This window comes from Mustela putorius, unplaced genomic scaffold (genome assembly GCF_011764305.1).
Source record: "Mustela putorius furo isolate JIRA1106 unplaced genomic scaffold, ASM1176430v1.1 tig00000585_pilon_pilon_pilon, whole genome shotgun sequence".
NCBI lineage: Eukaryota > Metazoa > Chordata > Mammalia > Carnivora > Mustelidae > Mustela > Mustela putorius.
Window position 1 is genome coordinate 752,642 of NW_025421424.1, and position 21,656 is coordinate 774,297.

Here is a 21,656-nt window from a genome sequence, read left to right on the forward strand (position 1 = left end):
AACCAGCTGGGTGGTGGGAGGTTGCTGGGATTGCTGTGGGGTGGGGGAGGGGAGTCTCTCCTCTCATCTGCAGGTCTCTCACCATCATCCTGGGCCCAGGACCGGTCCACGACAGCCATAGGACACTGGGCCCCACAGACATGAACTGCTGAATGGGGTCTAGTATTTTCTATCCCAGCCCCTACAAAAGTGGCCAAATTTATGACTTCTCTGTTCCTTGAAATGGAGAATTGCTGGTGCTCCTCTCTGTGGGACACCCAGAAGTTTGGCCATGACACCCTTCAGTCTTTGTCATCAGCTGGAGGCTATGCAACAATGAAAAAAAGTCAAAGATAACAAAACTGTGGAGTTGCAACTTTGGGGCCCCTTGAGCACCAGCAGACACACGTGTGCTCACAGTGGTTGTTGCAAAACCCTCAAAATTCTGCAAAGACCTCAGGCTTGAAAGCGAATGGCAGAGGACTTCCTTCCAATCAGGGTGCATCTGCCCGTCGTGCAACACCTGCGTACATGATTTCCTCAAGATGCTGCTTCTGCTCCCTCCTCACTGAATGTCATTGTGTTTTGGGCCCTGCGGGGTTGATGTGACGGAGCACCAGCTGGCCTGTTCTCAAAGAGAGCACGCTTGGTGGTGAGGGACAAGGTGCTGGCCGAGGCAGAATGTGCCCGGTGCTGCAAGCACCACACAAGTGAGAGGAAGCCCAAGGAAGAGAAGGAATGAGAGAGGAACTGGAGACTGTCCCCGTGACGGACAGTGTGGGGCACTTACTTCAGTGGACAAAGTGACGTTTGAATTAAACTCTGAAAGGAGGTGGAATTTCAAAAGGCAGTGGTAAGCATTTTTCAGGTGTACGAACAATATAAACAAACATGGTATAGGGGTAACTTGACAGGCTTATTGGAAACCAATGAAGCCACTGAAGTGACCGGAGTGTCGGCTGTGTCCCCTTGGGGGGCTTGGGGCAGCCTCCGGCCCACAGCCTCCCAAATATTTATCCTGTCAGTCTTAGGATGTCTGAGGTATCTGAGGCCAGTTGTACAAGCTACCAACTGATACGTTGTGTTCTGGGTATTACTAGGAAGTGCTCAACATTAAAAGAAGATCTTGTTGGATGTTAAATAATCTCTTGCTTCTGGAGAATGGTGAGGTCTAGTCCAGTCGCTGGCAGGGTGCAGAAAATTCTAGGCCAGTGATTCTCAGACTTGAGTGTGTATTAAAGCCACTAGACAAAGGTTAAAATGCAGATGGTTGGGCCCTGCCATGGAGTGTCTGATTCCATAGGTTTGCAGTGGGGTCCAACCATGTGTTTGTGTCCCTCACAAGCTTCTTGGTGTGGCATTCGCCGAGTTGCTCCTTGCGAACTGTTGTGTGTGATCCCTCCTGCAGACTCTGCTTTCTTCTCTCTGGTGGTGTGTGGCTCGTTGCCATCCAGACTACCCGTCCAGCGTTCTCTCTGAGCACCTCCAGTTTACAAATTCTTTGTCGTATTGCCTTCAGATCTGCCTCCCGTTCACTTCCAACCATGGCTCCCTGTTCTGCTGAGGGCCACACACAGAACATGTTCTGGATGGTGGTTCAGCCCCAGGCACAGGAGTCAGACTGCGAGGTTCATCTTCTGACTCCATTTAGGAGATGGCCTTGGGCAAGTCACTCAACTTTTCTTAATTTCCTCCTCCGTGGATTGGGCCTGATAATAGCACTTTTGTCATGGGATCAATAGCTAGTTTCAATGAGAAAATGTATGGAAAACAGTTAGTGTGGTACTTGGCACATAGTAAGTACTCAGTTAATGTTAGTTATTGTCATTACCTAGTTTCCCTTCCTACACAGAAGTCCATCAAACCTCTGAAGAAAGGTCATCATACTAGTTAACACTTCTCCTTTCAGGGCTAAGTGTCCCCGGCTCCTTCAACTACTCCTTATGGTCCAGTGTCAGTGTGTCCTTCAGCCTCGTCATTCTCTCTGAACATAGTCTAGTTTGTCCCGTTCCCTTGTCAAGTACATGGAGCCTCAGACCTGCCCCCTGCCTAGCATAGTCACAGTCTTGTCTAGTCAGTGTAGTCAAAGATCGTTTTAACTTTGGTGATGAATTCTCACTTTTCACTTGACCACATTGGACTTTTAGGCAACGAAGATGCTAGCGGCTGACATCTGCAGGCAGAGGGAAAATTCTGTCATTGTGTCACATTCCCCCTGAGGCTTGCCTGGTTGCAGCCATGCAAGGCTCTTATTGTGTGGGTTTGTGGGGGTGTTGGTTGGGGAGAGTACCTCTGATCCTTGATCGGACTTGGGGCTTACACCTGTTTCATGACTGGTGTGATGGTTAGGAGCCCAAGTGACAGTGAGGAAGGATGTCAGAAGCTGAAGGATCTATATCCCTCTCTGCCGTGGCCTCAGCCCGTCCTGGCTCCAGGGACTTCGTGGGAAACCCAGCAGCTCCCCTGGAGAAGATGAACTGAGCCCTCTGCTGCAGCCAACAGTTCTCTGGAAGGAAACCAATCTCCAGGCCAGGGGACATTTAAAGCAAAGCTGTGTGGGCATTCCAGTCCTCATCCCCAGCCGCTGTCACCACTGGCTTCTTGCCCAGAGTCCTTGGTAAAATGTGAGGAGGGAGTCAGGGCTGTTTCACTATGGAGACCGGGTTTGAGTATCAAGATGGCAGAACAAGCCTTGGGAAGGATGTCTCTCTCAGTTTCACTTCTCATTTCCAGTCTTTAGTGAATGGTTCCCCAGGAATATTGACCTGAAGTTCTGTCTTGTAAATAGAAGGCAGAGAAAAATCTCCTCATGTCACTATGATGCACTAGAGAGTCTATCTTTTTTTTTTTTTTTTTTAAAGATTTTATTTATTTATTTGACAGAGAGAAATCACAAGTAGATGGAGAGGCAGGCAGAGAGAGAGAGAGGGAAGCAGGCAAAGAGCCCCATGCGGGACTCGATCCCAGGACTCTGAGATCATGACCTGAGCTGAAGGCAGCGGCTTAACCCACTGAGCCATCCAGGCGCCCCTAGAGAGTCTATCTTGTCTGTCCCTGGTCCCAGAGGACACCAGCCAGGTCAGGCCTTGTGCTGACAGGGGACCAGGCCCACAGGACCACTGGCTCAGCTGTCCAAACCCTGCCACCGGCTCACGCACTGATCTGCACAGAGGCGCACTGAGCTCTCCAGGACACACCAGCCTCATGGTAGAACTAGCCACAGTCTCAGCTCTGTCTGTGTTCTGTCTATGCGCCCCCTCACTGCTACCCCAGAGCCACGCTGTGCTGTGTGAATAAATAGGAAGAAGTCTTCTCTCCGCAACTCCGGGTACACTGAAGTCATATAACACACAACACTGTGGCTACAGATGCCCCATCCTCCTCTGTCTCCCACCTCCTGGGAGCAGCCGCATGAAGCTGTTGCCAAGTTCCTCCCTGAGGCTCCTGCCAAGCTCTGCCTTTGGCCACAGGAGCTGAGGAAACCAGCCTCCCATGCTTTGTGACATCTGCACTTTCTCAGCCTTCCCACAGCCCCCGGGAACCTCAGGCCTTCCTGATGCCCGATTCTTTGAATCAGGGATTCACATTTTGTCCTCCAGGATATTTTCAGGCTGATCTAGGGGAAAGGTAAAAGATGGTGTTTAGGGACGCCTGGGTGGCTCAGTTGGTTGGACGACTGCCTTTGGCTCAGGTCATGATCCTGGAGTCCCGGGATCGAGTCCCGCATCAGGCTCCCAGCTCCATGGGGAGTCTGCTTCTCTCTCTGACCTTCTCCTCATTCATGCTCTCTCTCACTGTCTCTCTCTCAAGTAAATAAATAAAATCTTTAAAAAAAAAAAAAAAAAGATGGTCTTTAGCAAAGAGTACCCTGCCAACAGAGGACTCGCAGGCAGTCTTCTGGCTGGCTGGGCACAGAGGCTGTGCTCCACCTAACGGCAGATCAGATGGGACTCTCCTGGTCCAGACTTGGGCTTTGAGAAGAAAATGTACATTCTTCAGTGGATAACGAAGGCAAGCATCACTATTATCTTTTTTCTGGCAAGTTAGAATTCTTTTTTTTTTTATTTTAAATATTTTATTTATTTACTCAACAGACAGATCACAAGTAGGCAGAAAGGCAGGCAGAGAGAGAGGTGGAAGCAGGCTACCTGCTGAGCAGAGAGCCCGATGTGGGGCTCGATCCCAGGACACCGGGACCATGACCTGAGTTGAAGGCAGAGGCCTCAACCCACTGAGCCACCCAGGTGCCCTGCATGTTGGAATTCTAAACAGTGGGAAAAAACAAGGTCTACATAGATTAGTGCTCCAAACTGGAGTGTCAGGAGGCACTAGAACCATCCCAAAGGAGGCAAAACTTTGAGGTAGTGGTGTCTTTAATTTTCATTCATTCATTCATTCATTCATTTTAAGTAGGCTTCAGACCCAGTGTGGAGCCTGACATGGGGCTTGAACTCTGAACCCTGAGATCAGGACCTGAGCTAAGAGTCAGATGCTTAACTCACTGAGCCCCTGAAGAAAGGGTGTCTTTTTTTTTTTTTTTTTAAAGATTTATTTATTTATCTGACAGAGAGAGGGAGATCACAAGTAAGCAGGCAGAGAGAGAGGAGGAAGCAGGCTCCCTGCTGAGCAGAGAACCCAAAGCCAGGCTAGATCCCAAGACTCTGAGATCATGACCTGAGCTGAAGGCAGAAGCTTAACCCAGTGAGCCACCCAAGTGACCCAAAAGGGTATCTTTTAAATCATGCTATAGACTTGGGACAACTAGGCTGCTCCTGGTCTTGATTCTCTCTCACTGGCCCTTCCGCCTTGGATAGTCTCTCCGTGAAGGGTAGAGGCTATAACCTCGAGAGGCCTGGTACTTTCCTTGCTGTTCTCCTGTTCCCGAACTTGTCCCTCTGGGGCCCTTGAGAAGGGGTCCAAATTTCCCAAGGACCACTGATCTTCTGTTTCTGTGTTTCTCAGAAAGACGCAGGTGGAGACCCAAATCCAGACTCTGAGAGGACTCAGACTTGGTCCAGGCAGGAACCCAAGACTGTTCATGTTCTGCACCTCAGTTTTCCTTTTAGTGGAAAAGTATTGTGTATTCTGCCCCCTCAGCTGGGAAAAAGAATGAGGGAGGGAATGACTGCTAAAGTATCATTTGCAGCCAGCTTGCAAGTGTTAATAATTCACAGCTCTCTAGGGGTCCTCGGGCCTCCCCTGACCTGCCACCTTGTTGCGGAGAAAAACGAGAAAGTTCAGATCAGCAATCATGTGGGGCTCCAATGTGCGATGTGGCGGGGGACAGTGGCCTTGCACCGCTGTAAAACATTTATCTCAGGTCTGCATCTGGACCCTGGCCTAATAAATTCCTCAGCAAGTATGCAGACTACACAGATCGTCTCTTCAGGTGGTGGATGAGGCCAAAGTAACATGGGGAGTCCAAGCGGGGGGAGGACTGTCATAAATACTGACTCAGGACAGGGACAGAAACCCACTGGAGCTGAAAAAGCTAGACTCCAAGTTAATGAGCTACTACAAAGACAGGGTAAGACAGGGATAATCAGATCTGAAGTTGGAGTAAAAATTTGGGGGTATCAGGGATGAATCTTAGAAATTCTTTTTTTTTTTTTTTAAGATTTTATTTATTTATTTGACAGAGAGAAATCACAAGTAGATGGAGAGTCAGGCAGAGAGAGAGAGAGAGAAGGAAGCAGGCTCCCCACTGAGCAGAGAGCCCGATGCAGGACTCGATTCCAGGACCCTGAGATCATGACCTGAGCCGAAGGCAGCGGCTTAACCCACTGAGCCACCCAGGTGCCCAGGGATGAATCTTAAAGGTGAGGATTGGAGGCTGTTATCTTGTACTGAGCCGGGCAGATTGGTGTAGTAGGAAAGGGCTTTGGCCTTGGGAATAAAAGTGCTAGGTTTTAGCCATGGGTCTGCTATGAACCTGAGGTGACCTTGGCTAAGTCACTTCACCTCTCTGGATCTTGGTTGCATAGCCAAAAAATTGAGACTGTACAACTCAACAAATAAAATCAAACAAGCAGATTAAAAAATGGACAAAAGACTTGAGCAGACATTTCTCTGAAGAAGATATACCAAAGATCAATAAGCACACGAGAAGATGCTCAGAAGCATTCATTTTCAGAGGAACATCACTCAAGTGAGATGTCACCTCACACCCATGAAGGTGACTATTATTGGGACACCTGGGTGGCTCAGTCAGTTAAGCATCTGCTTTTGGCTCTGGCCATGGTCTCAGGGTCCTGAGATCGAGTCCTGCATCGAGTTCCTTAGTCAGCTGAGAGCCTGCTTCTCCCTCTGCCTGCCACTCCCCTTGCTTGTGCTCTCTCTCTCTCCCTGACAAATAAATAAAGAAAATCTTTTTTTTAAAAATCAGGATGACTATTATTTAAAAAAACCCAGAAAATAACAAGTATTGGTGAGGATGTAGAGAAATTGGGAACTTTGTGCTGTTGGTGGGAATGTACATTGGTGCGACCACTATGGTGGGTTCCGAAGGACTCTAAACAGAAAATCACCACATGATCTGAGAACTCCACTTCTGGGTAAGTACCCGCAAGAACTGAAAGTGGGGACTTGTGTTCATAGCACCATTATTCACAATAGCCAAAATGTGGAACTAACAAATTCATCACCAGACGAACAGATAAGTGAAATGTGGTGTGTCCATGCAATGGAATATTCTTCACCCGCAGAGAGGGAGGAAATTCTGACCCATGCTACAGTATGGATGAACCTTGAAGACATTTGCTAAGAAAAATAAGCCAGTCACAATAAACAGATACTATATGATTTTGCTCATGTGAGATATCTAGAGTAATGAAATTCATAAAGACAGAGAGTAGAATGGTGGTTGCCAGGGCCTGGGGACAGGTGAAAATGGGCAGCTGTTTACTGAGTATGGAGTTTTAGCTTAGGAAGAAATAAATGAGAACTGAAAGGAATACATCAGAACAATTTATTGGAAAAGACCAAATTTTCCCTCTGTTCTTTGTCACAAATCAACTGTTTTTATTTGTTTGGGTCTGCTTGCGGGGGATGGTTTCCGAGTCTATTCCGTTGGCCTATTTGTCCATCTGGTGCCCATGACATATTGTAGTAATTACCATCACTCTACTGTCTTGTTATCCAGGAGGGCTTCCTGAGTCTTATTTTTCAGAACTAGCTTGTCAACTTCCACCAAAAAACCCCAACCAAGCAAGTAAACAAATATGCCCCGCGGGAAGTTTGATGGGAAATACATTAATCTGTATGTCAGTTTGGAGAGAACGAACATCTTTACAGTGTCGAAGTTTCCGTCCATGACTATGATATAATCTTCATTTACTTAAGTTTTCTTTAGTGGCTCTTAGTAATATTTTATAGTTTCCTATGAGTGTGGCAAAGTAGCAATCCCTTTAACCTTTAAGGAGTTTGGGAGAGCTTAGGGAAGATGGTCCTAGATGAGTCACTCCAGCCTTGAAGAGCCTCATCTGTTTACCCTTGTGAACTAGACAACTGTTAATTTCTGTGTGACATGGTGGGGAAAGTGTTGGGAAGCACTGGGAGGTCTTTGTGTTTTCTGTTTTCTGACCAGTTTTCTGTTTCTGATCAGTTGCACAGAATGCTGTGCCTTGGGCTGGCAGGCGTACCATCCATAATGCCCCCAAACATCCTGAACTCCTGACTTGCCCAGGGTGTACTCCTAGCCTGTTTGTTTATATGAGCTCGTCTGTACAATGTGTGCCCATAAATCAGGAGAGCATGACTTGCAGAAACAATAGTAGTAATGGTATTTTGTGCTGCACATTTACTAGGTTCCGGGAGATCAACAAATGTCTTTTCACTTAAGCCTTCTAAAAACCCTATGAGGTTGTTAATATTACTAATATTTATAGAAGAAGAAGCTGGAGCTTTGAGAAGCAAAGTAACTGATAAGTGGCAGAGTCATTTCTGGAAACATGGAAGACTGATAACCTGAAAATCTTCCCTCCTCATAGAAATGCTGGGTTAAAATATATCAAACAGTTTTTCAATAGATAGTTAAGCTTGCAAGAAAGGAAAGAAATTTCTAAGGTCCGGAAGTGAAGAGGAAGCTGAAAAAACAGCAAGCAAGCAGTTTGTTCTCATAGTGATGAGGGAGCAGGAGGCTGGCTGAGGACAAAGCAAGAGCTGGCGCCTTGCACCCCCCCCTTCATCCGCTCCCCTCCATAGGTGTAGCATTCCTCAGGCACCCCTGACTGCCATAAAATGATAAATAGTTAACTTGCAACTAAGCCTTCAATATTCTGATAGTATTCTTTGCCCCAATAGCCCTGTGTCCTCACCTACCCAACTCCTGCGTATATAACCAACCACCCCTCACAACCCGGGGCAGCCGCATCTCTGCCTGCCCACGGGCCCTGTCCCCGTGCTCTAATAAATCACCTTTTGCACCAACGACGTCTTAAGAATTCTTTCTTTAGTCGTCGGCTCCGAACCTCCTCACCCCACCGAACCTGACTTAGGTTCTGGGACTTCATCAATAGGGTCACTTTGGGATAGGAGATAAGACTGAGGAACTGGGACCCTAGATAGAGCTGAGACCCCAAAAATCCACCTTCTTAGTAAAAGGGCCAGACTAAAACCAAGCTGGCAAAATGAGATGCATATTTTCACTCCTTTGCTCAATTTCATTTTTTGAAAAGCTTGCTATAATTTAGGCTCCTATTCCAGGCACTTGGGATGCAGTGACAAATATAATCTTGTCCCTGGGAATTTATATTGTGGTGGGGGAGGGACATAAAATAAATAATAAACACAATATAAACATATGATGAAGAGGGATCTATTTATGGAAAACACAGAATAGGGAAGAACTGATCAAGGATAGCAAGGAAACCATCTATCTTGGCCTGGACTCTGTCAAGAAAAAAGAATTTCCTCCTGTGAGTTCCCAAACACCGATTTGCCTTTAGAAAGGGCTTGAGTAGAGATGTTTGGGTGACTCAGTGGGTTAGGAGGCTACCTTCGGATAAGGTCATGATCCCAGGACCCTGGGATCGAATCCCACATTGAGCTCGTTGCTTGGCGGGGAACCTGCTTCTCCCTCTGGCTGTGCGCTTGTGAACACTCTCTCTCTTTCTCTGACAAATAAAATCTAAAAACAAACAAACAAACAAAAAGAAGGCCCTTGGGTTGGGGGGCCTGGATGGCTTAGTTGGTTAATCATCTGGCTCTAGATTTTGGCTCAAGTCACGATCTTAGGATAGTGAGATCGAGCCTTGTGTTGGGCTCTGTGCTGGGCATGGAGCTTGCTTAAGATCCTCTCTCTTCCTCTCCCTCTGCCCCTTCCCTGACTCAAAAAAAAAAAAAAAAAAAAGAGAAGGGGCTGGGGTTGTAACTGATGTGAATTGTTTGCATGATCTAGAAACACTAAGGCAAGTAACTAACACAAATTGGCCCTGTTGTCAGTGTCTTTCTTCATCATTCTAAGGGATGAGGGGTGGGCTGCCTCACAGAAACAAAGCAGACCCTCCACCCAGGCTGCCAAGAGCTCCTGCAGATAAAGCCCAAACTTGAGCTCACAATAAAAAAACACAAACCCATCCAAACTATTAATGGCAGAGTTAGGGTTCACTGCAACATCTTTTTGATGCCGGAGCCCATGCTCACGACCCTCAGCCATACGGCCTTCCACATACACACCAGGGCTTACAGCACACACCTTCCTGGCTCAGCTGTCTTAGATCCGTGGTGTTCAGCATCTAACAGATACACAGCCATCCACCTCTGCTTGAATACCACTATGGAGGAGAGCACATTCCTTCTTGGGTGGCTGGGGGCCTTTTTGTACAGGTGCCACAATGCCCAGACAAGCTTCTCAGTTCTTCTGCACCAAATGATCCCAGACAGAATAACTGACCACGTGAGTTTTCGCTTTTCTTATCTGTGAAATAGAGATATTGGCCTTAATGATTGTGCCCTTTTAAACAGAATAGTGGATATAAAGGCTTACCAGGTACATAATAGATAATGCTGTTTGCTCTTCTCATTAATGTCTAGGTCTAAGCAATCAATAAGACCAATTCTGCTTTGTATTAATCAGATCAGATCCATTCATAGGCAGGAGAGCTTTTAAAACTCAAGCTCTTAGGGGCCCCTGGGTGGCTCAGTCATTAAGCGCTGCCTTCAGCTCGGGTCATGATCCCAGAGTCCTGGGATCAAGCCCTGCATCAGTCTCTCTGCTCAGTGTGAAGCCTGCTTCTCCCTCTTCCACTCCCCTGTTTGTGTTCCCTCTCTCACTGTCTCTCTCTGTCAAATAAATAGATAAAAGACTTCTAAAAAAGTAAATAAAATTCAAGTTTTAGTGAGGTTAAACCACATTTCATTCAACATTCCACTGAGAAATTCTTTAGTCACTTAAAAAAGATGTTTGTTTCTATTTGATTTTGAACCAAAGCTTTCTCTGCATTTCTTTCTTTCTTTCTTTCTTTCTTTCTTTCTTTCTTTCTTTCTTTCGAGTTCTAGCAGCGAGGAGGGACAGAGGGAGAGGGAGAGAGAGAGAATTCAAGCAGACTCTGTGTGGAGCTCAACATGGGACTTGATCTCAAGACCCTGAGATCAGGACCTGAGCTGAAATCAAGAGCCTGACGCTAAACGGACTGAGCCCCTCAGGTGCCCTGCTTTCTCTGCATTTCGATGTCTTTTCTGTTTCCAGTCTCAAAGATTGTGACTATTTCCCCTTCTGCACTGGGATGGAGGGCCAGTCTGAGAAGTCTCCTGATGAGTATATACTCCACTGGGAGGGCTGTTTTCATTTGATTTCTGTCACCCAACTTTTTAAATTTTACAAGTGTCAAGAATAAATATTACTGATGTAGGCTTCTTAGCAATTAAGATATCTTTTATATACAGTGTGATTCACCCTTTTACATGTATAGATTGATGAAATTTGGTAATTTTAGACAATCGAATAGCCACCCCCACATTCAAGATAGAGAACAAGATCTACAACAATTCCCTCACCTTAAAGTTCCCCCTTTAGACCCTTGATTTTAAGAGGCAAATTGGGGACACTTGGGGAGAAGCCATGAAGTCATGGCCTCCGCAGATAGCCTTAGGGAATAAGGGGCATTCACTTTATCCCAGAGAAAAGGTTTATGGAGAGTATAACAACCTTCAAATATCTGAAGGGCTGCTATGTAGAATAGAGTAGACCTAGAGTAACTCTGGAGGGAAATATTAGGATTTATGGACAGAAGCGAGAGACCTTTTGACTCAATATTTAAAAAAAAATAAAAACCTCTAAAAACAATATAATTACAATTATTTACAGATGATGAAGGTTAAGTGAGACTCTGAGTCAGAAATAAATTACTCTAGGGGCACCTTGGTGGCTCAGTGGGTTAAAGCCTCTGCTTTCAGCTCAGGTCATGGTCCCAGGGTCCTGGGATTGAGCCCCACATCAGGCTCTCTGCTCAGCAAGGAGCCTGATTCCTCCTCTCTCTCTCTGCCTGCCTCTCTGTCTATTTGTGATCTCTGTCAAATAAATAAATAAAATCTTTAAAAAAAAGAAAAGAAAAGAAAAATTACTCTAGAGAGTAAAGCCCCGAAATGGCAAAGTCATCATTTGAACACAGGTATTCTGATCTTCAGTCAAGATTTTTCCCTTCTCCACGGCCATTTAGGAAGAGACACAGGAGGCCCCCGGGGCAGGGCAATCCAAACGGACAGATTCTGATTTGAGTTAGCTGCTCAGATGTTTGTCATTTTTGACCATTTACCCTCTGGCTTGGGCCAAGCCTTTCTTGGGAAAACCTAAGGCCCATCCAAGGTCAGTAGCCCTTTAGGCATGGGTGGAGGAGGGGGTCTCCCATTCACGGACTGGGGTTAGTTAGCTTCGCCTTACTGCCTGGAGCACTTTCTCGCCCTCATTTGCAGTGTGGGCTGCAGATCCAGGTCAGTCAGGAGCCTGGCTTGGGTCTGCCTGTGTGGGTGCTGCTGGTAGGGCTGAGCTGCTGCTCTGGGTGCCTGGAGCCCTTCCCCACTGCCCAGGCGGTCCTCAGCCTTCCACCTTCCCTCACTGGGCTTGCCGGAGAGGGAAGTGGGTGGAAGGGGAAGGCAATTTTCAAGAGGCTAGAGCATAGAGACCGAGCATCCTCAGGTGAGGAAAGGGAGGGAGGAGAGAGCAGGTAAGAGGAGCGGAGTCTTGGAAGTAAGAGCAAAGGTTTTGAGTGTAGGTAAAAACTCCCGGGGACGCGCGGAGGAGGGCGCCTGAGGGGCTTTGCTCCATTTACTGTGGCTTGTCTGCCTCAGGTCTTCTACTAGGTAGGGGCTCTCAGAGGTTCCTGCTCCCCAGGGAGGCCTCCGTGCTCGAGGGTCCTCTGGTGGTGGCCTGCAGCGCCCCCACAACCCTGGGATGGGGCACGGTGGAGGGTTCTAATTCACTGAGTGTTGCTTGGTGTGACCAAGGCCTTTGCCAAGGGAGAGAAATGAGGAAAGCAGAGGAGCCTCCTCCCCCAATGCCCCTTCTCTTCTCCCCGCCCCCCCTTCTTTGGGAGGGGCAGACGGGCAGCAGCGTCCCCTCAGGGCTTAGGTGGGCGGTGGCACTGGGCTTGCTGCAGGTTGTCTCAGGTTTGAGCTGCTCAGGGCCCACCAGCTGGCAGGAAGCAGGACAGAGGTCACTTGAACTCAGACCACAGGTCCCTGTTAAATACATCAACTTTTAAATCAATCTTTGTTCAAAGTCCAGTGAGTTCCAAGACTAGAGCTCACCAGCAGAGAGAGAATTCCCCGGTGAACGGACCAGCTTTTCTTCTTTCCACATTCAGGTAAGAGCTGACTCTGGTCGCCCTGAGTGAGGGCACCAGCTGCCTGGGCTTGAACCTCCTTCTTTCTTTTCCTTTCTCCTTTTCCAAGCAGTGGCTGGCTATCCAGGGCAGAAGGGAGGCCTATGGGGAAGGAGCCAGGGGCCTTCTGTGGTGGGGGTGGCGGGGGGAATTGTTCACACTCTGAGGTTCTCTCTGCTCGTGATGCCTGACCCTCACAGGTTAGGGTCTGTTTCACAAAGGAATTGGTAAACTGATCCTCAAAAAAAGCTTTCCCTCGGTTGCCTAGGGGGTTGGCGAGCGGCCCAAAGGGAGCATGACAACAGACCTCACAGGTCACCAGGGGGATCCTCCTCTGACCTCCCCACTAGGCAAGGGCCTTGTGTATTAGAGATTTTCTTCTGGAAGCATCCCTTCAAGGGTAAAAGCTAACTTAACTTTCCCACCCAATAAAAACGGGCATCTCCTCTTTTCATCACATAACAACACTAAGAAATGAGAAAAAACCAGTGAGTTTCTAGGTGGCTGAGTTTTCAAGTAACCTCCCCAGGCTCTACCTTTTGAAGTTTATAATTCTTTGGGTCTTGTGTGGGTCTGAAAATCTTGGTTTCTTTAACGTTCCAGACGATTCTGGTGTGCAGCCAGGTTTGGGAACCACTGGTCTCTTCCTAAGAGGAAGAGACTAAGGGACTTAAAGGTGACTTTATATAAGGGTTTTCCAGCGGAGGAGACCCTTGATCCGGGCAGGTTCCTTCCTCCTCAGCTGTCCCTGCAGCATTGTTCAATGTGCTTGCTCTCAGTCCTATATCCAGAACTCACAGGCGTGCGGGTGTCTAGTCACCTGTAGTCACATGTTCTTTCCTGCAGCAAATAACTCAGGGACTTTGAGTTTGTGTGTTATGACTAAGTAAATTGTTCTTATCTTTAACTCTTTTGTATGTTCTCTGCACCATAAACTATGTAGTAGCTAGTAATGATGTCTTGTGTTTGTAGACAGCTGCTTCTCCTCCAGGGGAAAGGACACGGGACTGGGGCACAAAGAGCCCGTGCTGTTGTTTGGTTAGTGGTGACAGTCCGTTAGACAAGACAGCTGGGGCTTCAGTTTCACCATCTATCAGTGATGGCCTCGCTTTCCCCAGGGCTGTACTGAATATAAAATTATAAATGAGACATGTTTGAGGGGATTAAAAGCATAAACGTAAGGTGTGTACATTTCCAGTGTGAGTACCAAAGGCTCTGTGGGAGGGAAACAGGCTGTGGTCAGTGAAGGCACCTCGTCCTCGTGTTTTCATCTCAACAAGCCTCTCTGGACTCCCCTATAAATCGGGAGTTGGGACTAGATCACGGCCAATGTCCTCTTCAGCCCACCAAGTCAAGGTGGAGCCCTAAGTATGAGGACTTCATTATCCTGCAGCTCAGAAGGCTGGCTCCTTCTCATCGTCTGGGTTTGAATCGAAATGCTACCTTCCCAGGAAGGGCTTTCCAAGTCAGCCTCCCCCTCAGTCCCACCACCACGTCTCCTCGTTCATAGCCTTTGTCACCAGAGGTCCTCTCGTTTACTTTCTACTGGTCACCCTTGCCAGACGTCAGGCTTCAGGAGAGCCGAGATCTCCTCTTCTGTGTTACTGCTCTAATCCCAGCTCTTAGGAAGGCACCTGGCATAGAGCAGATGCTTAGCTATTCAGCTAAATGGGCTGCCGGTTAGTGTGGCGGGGAATGGGCTGCAAGAATGGAATCAGGGTGTTTTGAGAAACCGCTCTCCAGGAGAGGATGCTTAAGCACTCTGATACTCTTGGGGAATCTGAGGGCCTGGCTTTGATCATGTAGGGATGCACATCTCTGGCCACAGCACGGTTAAATGATTTTCATATTTGTTGCATATGAGCATAGCAAGTTCAACTTAGATATGTTTCCTCAAGATCGTGGCAACTCCTCTCCTTGGCATTTCATGAGGGGCTGCCTCACGATTTCTTTTCTTTTCTTTTTTTTTTTTTAAAGATTTTATTTATTTATTTGACAGAGAGAGATCACAAGTAGGCAGAGGGGCAGGCAGAGAGAGAGAGAGGGAAGCAGGCTCCCTACTGAGCAGAGAGCCCGATGCGGGACTCGATCTCAGGACCCCGAGATCATGACCTGAGCCGAAGGCAGTGGCTTAACCCACTGAGCCACCCAGGCGCCCTGCCTCACGATTTCTTACTCTCATTGGCTAAGTGGTGCAGAGCATGGATGCTGGAAAGCTGCACTGCAAGCAGACATATTCTTCTTTTCTGAGACTCTGTGTCCTCCTCCGTCAGACAGGCACAACCACTTCATTGTGGTGTCTGGAGGATTAGGTGGGAGAACGTACCTTGGAGGGTCTCACACACTGTGCTACTGTTATGATGATTTTTTTTTTTTAAAGATTTATTTATTCACTTGAGAGAGAGCACAAGTGGCAGGGGACGGGGCAGTGGCAGGGACAGGGGCAGGGGGAGAGGGAGAAGCAGACTCCCAGGTGAGCGGGGATCCTGACCTGGGGCTCGATCGCAGGACCTAGAGATCATGACCTGAGCTGAAGGCAGATGCTTAACCATCTGAGCCGGCCAGGTGCCCCTGTTTGATGGTCTTCAGGCAACTCTGTGATGGGCACAGCCCCAGAGAAGGTAGGACCCCAGGTAACGGCAAGGAGTTTTGATAAATAGGAACAATAGCCTCTAGGCAGCTTGAGGGTATCTCTGCAGGGTTTGCTCCTGGTCTGAGGCAGCCTCCAGCTTCTGAGGCTCTAAACCTCATGCAGCACGAACACTGGAGATCTCCTGTAAGACTGAGCCCAACGTGCTTCCCAGGCTCACCTGAACTGCTTCTTCCTTTCGACATACACTTCTTCTCCTGGCTTTCTGGACTATCCACTCTTCCTTTTACCTGGGCTGCCTGCCTCCTTCCAGTCTAACTACTTGTGTCCCCTAACACAGCAGATACCTCAGGGGTGGGAGGCTGGGGAGATGGTGAAAGAAGCCTAGACTCCAGGGGGTTTGAATCCAGGCTCTGTGGCTTATCCAAATAGCCATGGGAAACCAACTTAACTCTTCAGAGTCTTTTTTTAAATTTATTTTTTACTGGCGGCATGGGCCATTAGGATTTCCTTTTTTCTTTCTTTTTTCTTTTTCCCCCTTTTTCTCACTTTTATTTATTTATTTATTTATTTAATTTATTTTCAGTGTGGACCATTAGGATTAAATGTAAACCATAATAGAAACAATAAGCACCTAGGCTGGTGCTTGGTGCTTAGTAGGATCTCAATAAACACATTTAACAATAGCAAGACATTTTCTTTTAGATATTACTGTACCCATGCCATTTTTGGATAATTGTGTTTCTAACTTTCCCCACTGCACTCCTGGGCTCTGTGAGGGCAGGACAGTGTCTTAATTTGATTAGGGCCTTGGGATCTGTCTGTCCCAGAACCAAATATACCTTGTCAATTGTATAAATGATACTTAAAATTCAGACAACAGAGTGATGCCCTCAGACTGTGGTGCTCAGGAAAGGATTTATGTTTAAAATTGACCTGAGCCTTGAAAACAGGTAGGTTTTAGATTCATTCACTTGGAAAGAATGTTTACTTAGGAGATACTATGTATAACTAATCAGAGTGGGGAAGGTACTCCAGGCATGAGCAAAGGGCAGGCTGGGTGTGGGTGGCCATGCGCAGGCCAGCTGGGTATCTGCTGAGGGCCTAGAGGAATGAGGTAGGGCAAGATTATGCCTGAGCAAGGAGTCTGGATTCTGCTTCTTGAATGATTCTTTTGTTTTTATTTATTTTTATTATTCTTTTTCTTTTAGAGATCAAGAGGGCAGGGGAAGGATAGAAGCAGAGAGAGAATCTTAAGCGGAGCATGGAGCCTGACATGGGGTTAGATCTCACAACTCTGAGACCATAACCAAAGCCAACATCGAGAGTCAGATGGTTAACTGAGTGAGCCACCCAGGTGCTCCTTGAATGATTCTTTTAGAACCTGATAGGATGATGGCAAGATCTCAAGGCAGTAGGTGGGAGAGCCTGGGGGCAGGAGGACTGTGGAACACTTGAAAACAATGTAGGGGTAGAAATTCAAGGTCAAGAGGTCTTGTAGAACAAGATGCCAATTTGAGGGATAGCCGCTGTTCCAACCAACCCTCAGGGTGATTTGGTTATTCTCAGGTTTTACCAGCTTTACCAGGGGCAAAAGTTATCCTCTGTGAGGGCGTCTTTGTTCCCACATAATGTTGACTCTGTCCTTCTCCCAGCTTGCAGAACTCTTAGGTAAGCAAGTCAAGTGTGAAAGACCTTGACCTCCATCCCAGAGTCATGTAGGACAAAGTGTCATTCATGATGCCTGGGGACTGGGGGTAGTATTTGGTACCAGCTGGCCACATGAACTTTGAGATAAGCAGATTCATTCCTTATCATAAATGAGGAGTAAGAATTAACTCCCTGGGCCTGGAGTCACTCTTTTCCACATAATGCTCAGTGGAATGCATTTCACTAATTTCCCACATTTGAAATCTCTTGCTGGCTAAGACCAAATGGTAACTGTGACAATGGGAAAGTAAAGTTAGCAAATACATATCTTAGGCTCCCGCTTATCCTTCTGTTTTTGACACTAATTCTTTAAAATGAAGACACTTGAGTGTTTGAACTTCCACAGGTCTTGCTTTTCCAAGGAGGAACCCAGGTGGTCCCAAGTGAATTATCTGCAGTGAAGACCTAGAACCTGCTCCAGGTGAAATGTTTGTGAAGAAAGATGAAATCTTTATCTCTTCCTTGCTGGGGACATCTGTCAATCCCAGCAGGGACACGATAGGATTCCTCTTATGCCGTTGGAAGAAACTGTGTGTCTGAGGCTCTGAGGCTGCCCTTAAAGGAAGGCAGACACGCCAGGGCAGGAGGAGGCCTTGGTCAGGGCCGATGGCTGTCAGGGATTCTTGGCCTGTCCCTGTGCTGACTTAACTATCTCATAGTCTCCACCAATGGCATTTTTCTGATAGAACTCTAGTGTTTGTCTGTCTCACTCATGACACAGATGCACACCAGGGAGGGAGGGACAGTGTTCTCCATGAGGACACAATGTGCCCAGATGCCTGGTCAAGGTTCCTGGGAATGTTGCCTTCTCGCTGAAGTTCCAAGGGTTTTATAGACTAGCAAGGAGTTCAGTGCAAAGCGAATACCATCCGGGTTGAATGTTACCCTGGGCTCCCACCCTCTCTTCCCTTCATGCCTTGATGAAACAGAGCGATTTCTCTGTGGTACATCCTAGTTCTACAAAGAGCCGTCCACAGTCACAATTACTAGGGTTAAACATTATTCACCTGCTGCGTGGCTCAGTGACTGCTGTGTAGTTTTCCACAGTTCTGGTGTTGGTTACATAAGTGCCTTTTGAGGAGAGACTGTTTTCTTTGTGGTCTGGTACTCCCTGCACCACTGGTTCCCAAGTATTAGACAAGATAGCACTGGATCCATCGTGACTAGTGGCTGTAGGCACCGTGTTTGTAGACCAGTCCTGCTGCATCCTAGCCAGAAGAGCCCACCCCTTCCTTCCTGGAAGTCCTTGCACCAGGCTGTGGGTCACAGCTGACAGTGCTCTTCTGTTTTTCTGCTTCCAAACGGAATGCGTTTCTCCCATGCCCTTTCTTGAATCTTTTGGAAATTCAGGGATGTGGCCTGGCGGGTGAGCCTGCTCACTAGTTACTGCTTGGCTGCCATGGTCCCTACCTGGAGAAGCTTTCTGGGTACAAGGTCCCGCTTCCCTCATGCACCTTCTCCACCCTTGTCTGTTCCTTGGTGCCTGTGCTGGTTACCTCGTGTGCACACCTGTTAGAGCTCATCTGCTTCTGGCGGCGCCCCCCACAACTTGGTCTGGAAGTTTTGTAAAGCTCCCCAGAATCTTATGCTTCTTTGTATATGGTATTTGGTTCTATTTTTGTAATTCCCTGGCTTTCAGACTTACGTGCTCCTTCTGGGGTCGGTTGGAGAAATCGGAGCTTATTACATGAGTTTTAGTTCCCGAGGAACAAAATCTTCAGCCCTGTCTTTCCGGTGGTTAATGCTAACTTTAAAGAGTAGGGCTGCTGAGAACCCTGGCCTGATGATCAAGGGGCCCTCTTAGCCCCAGCCCAGCCCTTCTTGTCTGCTTTAGAGAGAAAACCGGAAATACTGCTCAAGTGTTCTCGCAGAAAAAGGGATTGGGGCTCCCACCAGAGGACCAGGAAGACAATGTGCATGGCTTGCCTTCTATGTCCTAGATACTGTGCTCAGATGCTTTACTTGGTTGATCTTAAGTCCTCTTCACCATGTCTATATGCATTTCCTATTCCAGGTGTACCTTTGTCTTCAGCTCAAAATTAAAGAAGTCACCCATGTTCTCACAGCTAGAAAGTGGTGATGCTGGGGTTAAAAACTGGGTCATCTCCAAAACTCTAGTTCTTAATAATGTCCTTTACCGAGACTTGAATGATATGGGAAGATAGAAATAAAAATACGGATTCCCTTCACATCAGCTATATACCTAGACATTTCTTTTAGACTTTTCATGACTAGAAATTACTCTGTCTTATAGATCTTTTAGGATGACCTTTCCTCTGTTGATCCCTTAATTTTTGAAACTACTCCTTCCATTCCTTCCTTCTCCCCATTTGTCCTGCTCAGCCAGTCCCTGGCACTCTACATCTCTCCAGCCCTACCCTTTGACTACTCTTACCTGCCAACTCATGTTGGTCGAACATTCCAGCTCTATGCTCATTGTAAGTATAGAAATCCTCATCTCCAAGCTTTCTGTTTTTTAAACATGTCTAACCCCAACTTACGGTAAAAGTTACCACTTTCTCCTTCTATTCATGGACCCTGTGGTGAGGAAAAGGCCATGAGAAGCCATCCTGATTGGTCTACTGTCAATTAATGAGATTGGCCTATCTATCTAATAGGAAAACATTAACTTAAGTTGTTTCTTAGAAAATTGTATTCAATTTGTTGACTCATTGTAGTGAAGCAATGCTGTGGCTATTGGAAATCCTTTTTGGCCAGTGGTTATAAACTGACAGCCCAGGGGCTCAATTCTGTTGGGTTTACATGGAGTTTCTTAAAAATTTGAAATAGCTGTCAGCTTTTTACAGTGGGGAAATTTTGCATAAATCTGGATTTCCAGATTCTCTTGAGAAATTGATAGGTCCAGCATTCCTGGTTCCTATCGCCTCCCAGCAGCTGTCTCAAAGTGCTAAATAGCAGAGCAAATCCACAGGCCTCTCCTGACCCTAGCGATTTGCCAGTTTGAGCCCACTGGACATTTTGGTCCATATCCTCAGAATTCCTGATTTGTCTTAGTTACTCTGCAGGAGAGATTGGAGCCAAGGTAAGTGACCTTCTTTTCTTCTTCATCTCTCTTTTTTTTTTTTTTTAAGGTTTTATTGATTTGTCACAGAGAGAGATCACAAGCAGGCAGAGAGGCAGGCAGAGAGAGAGCAGGGAAGCAGGCTCCCTGCTGAGCCGAGAGCCTGATGTGGGGCTCGATCCCAGGACCCTGAGACCATGATCTGAACTGAAGGCAGAGACTTAACCCACTGAGCCACCCAGGCACCCCTCCTGCCTTTTTTTTTTTTTTTTTTAACTTCGGCCTTTGTGGAAATATTCTACCCATCGAGGTAAAACCCATTTCCTGTGCTCCCTGTATCCTTCCTTGATACACTAACACACTGCTCATTTTTTTCACAGAATAAAACCACCAGCCCTGCTCTTCCCCTCAAGCTATTATCCCTGTTCTGTCCATCATCTGTTTCGAGATGTGTCTATATCTGTTGTCTCTGTTACTGTTCACTAGCTTCTCAGGCCCTTCTCCATCCTGGACTCCTGTGTTCTAAGTTTAGTGACATGTTCTGTTTTCATTCTCTTTACCTCTTAATGTCATTTTGCATTGTCACTTACAATCTTGAAATGCTTTTCATTTTGACTGCACTGTAAAATCTCAGCCTTCTGCTTATTCCTTCTCTGCTTCCTCTTCTGAATGCCGGGATATAGGATTACCCCAGGCCTTATCTTGGGTACCTCGTCCTCCATGTTCCCACTCGGAGGCTTTCCTTAACTCTGCGGCACATGCCCAGTCCTTTGTCCTGAGCTCCAGGCCCATACTCCCGGCACTCTTCTGTTAGTCATCAGGGCATGGGCTTCTCTGACGCCCTCCCTTGGCAACATCATACCTGAGTGGAAAACTCATTAGTCTCCTTGCTGCTATAATCAGAGTACCACAGACTGAGTAGTAGAATGTGTGTGTGCTTAAGCAGCAGAGATTTAGTTCTTCACAGTTCTAGAGGCTGGAAGTACAAGATTAAGATGTTAGCGGGGCTGGTTTCTTCTGAGGCCTCTTTCCTTGACTTGCAGATGGCTACCTTCTGTGGGCTCACATGGCCTTTCTCTGGGTGCGTGCACGTCTCTCCTGTCTCTTCATCATCTCACAAGGATTACTGGATTATTCCCTACCCTGTGACCTTATTTAACCTTCCTTATCTCTTTGTAAAGCCCAGTCTCCAAATACAGTCACCTCGAGGGTTAAGACTTCAACATCTGAATTTTGGGAGGGACACTTCTGTCCACACAGAAAGGGAGTCTAGGGCTTAACGGAGGAGAGCTCTCAGAGTTGGGTAGCAGGAAAAACTGAGCTAAGGTCATAAATCCAAGTAACACGTGGCCTTTATGGAGCAGCAGACGGAATGGGAAGATGACTGCAGAAATCGAGTATCCTCCTAGCTCAGAACGGGGAGGAACCAAAACACAGCCATGGTCTGTGGCCTCAGGGGCGGCCTCAGACGGCTGTACTGCGCATGTGCCGCTTGGCGTCCCCGAGGCACCTTCCTGGTGATGTGGGACCGCCGGCA

At 47.2% G+C, this 21,656-nt stretch overlaps 1 protein-coding gene across 1 annotated transcript in view; it reads left to right on the forward strand.

The window, feature by feature from the left end:
* Positions 1-12,645: 12,645 nt before the first annotated feature.
* The window catches only part of PDZK1 (PDZ domain containing 1), a 38,100-nt gene continuing 29,089 nt past the window's right edge, over positions 12,646-21,656 (forward strand). Inside the window, exon 1 of the mRNA XM_004779631.3 lies at positions 12,646-12,779. The gene's annotated coding sequence lies outside the window, so the exon portion shown is untranslated. The remainder of the gene's footprint in view (positions 12,780-21,656) is intronic.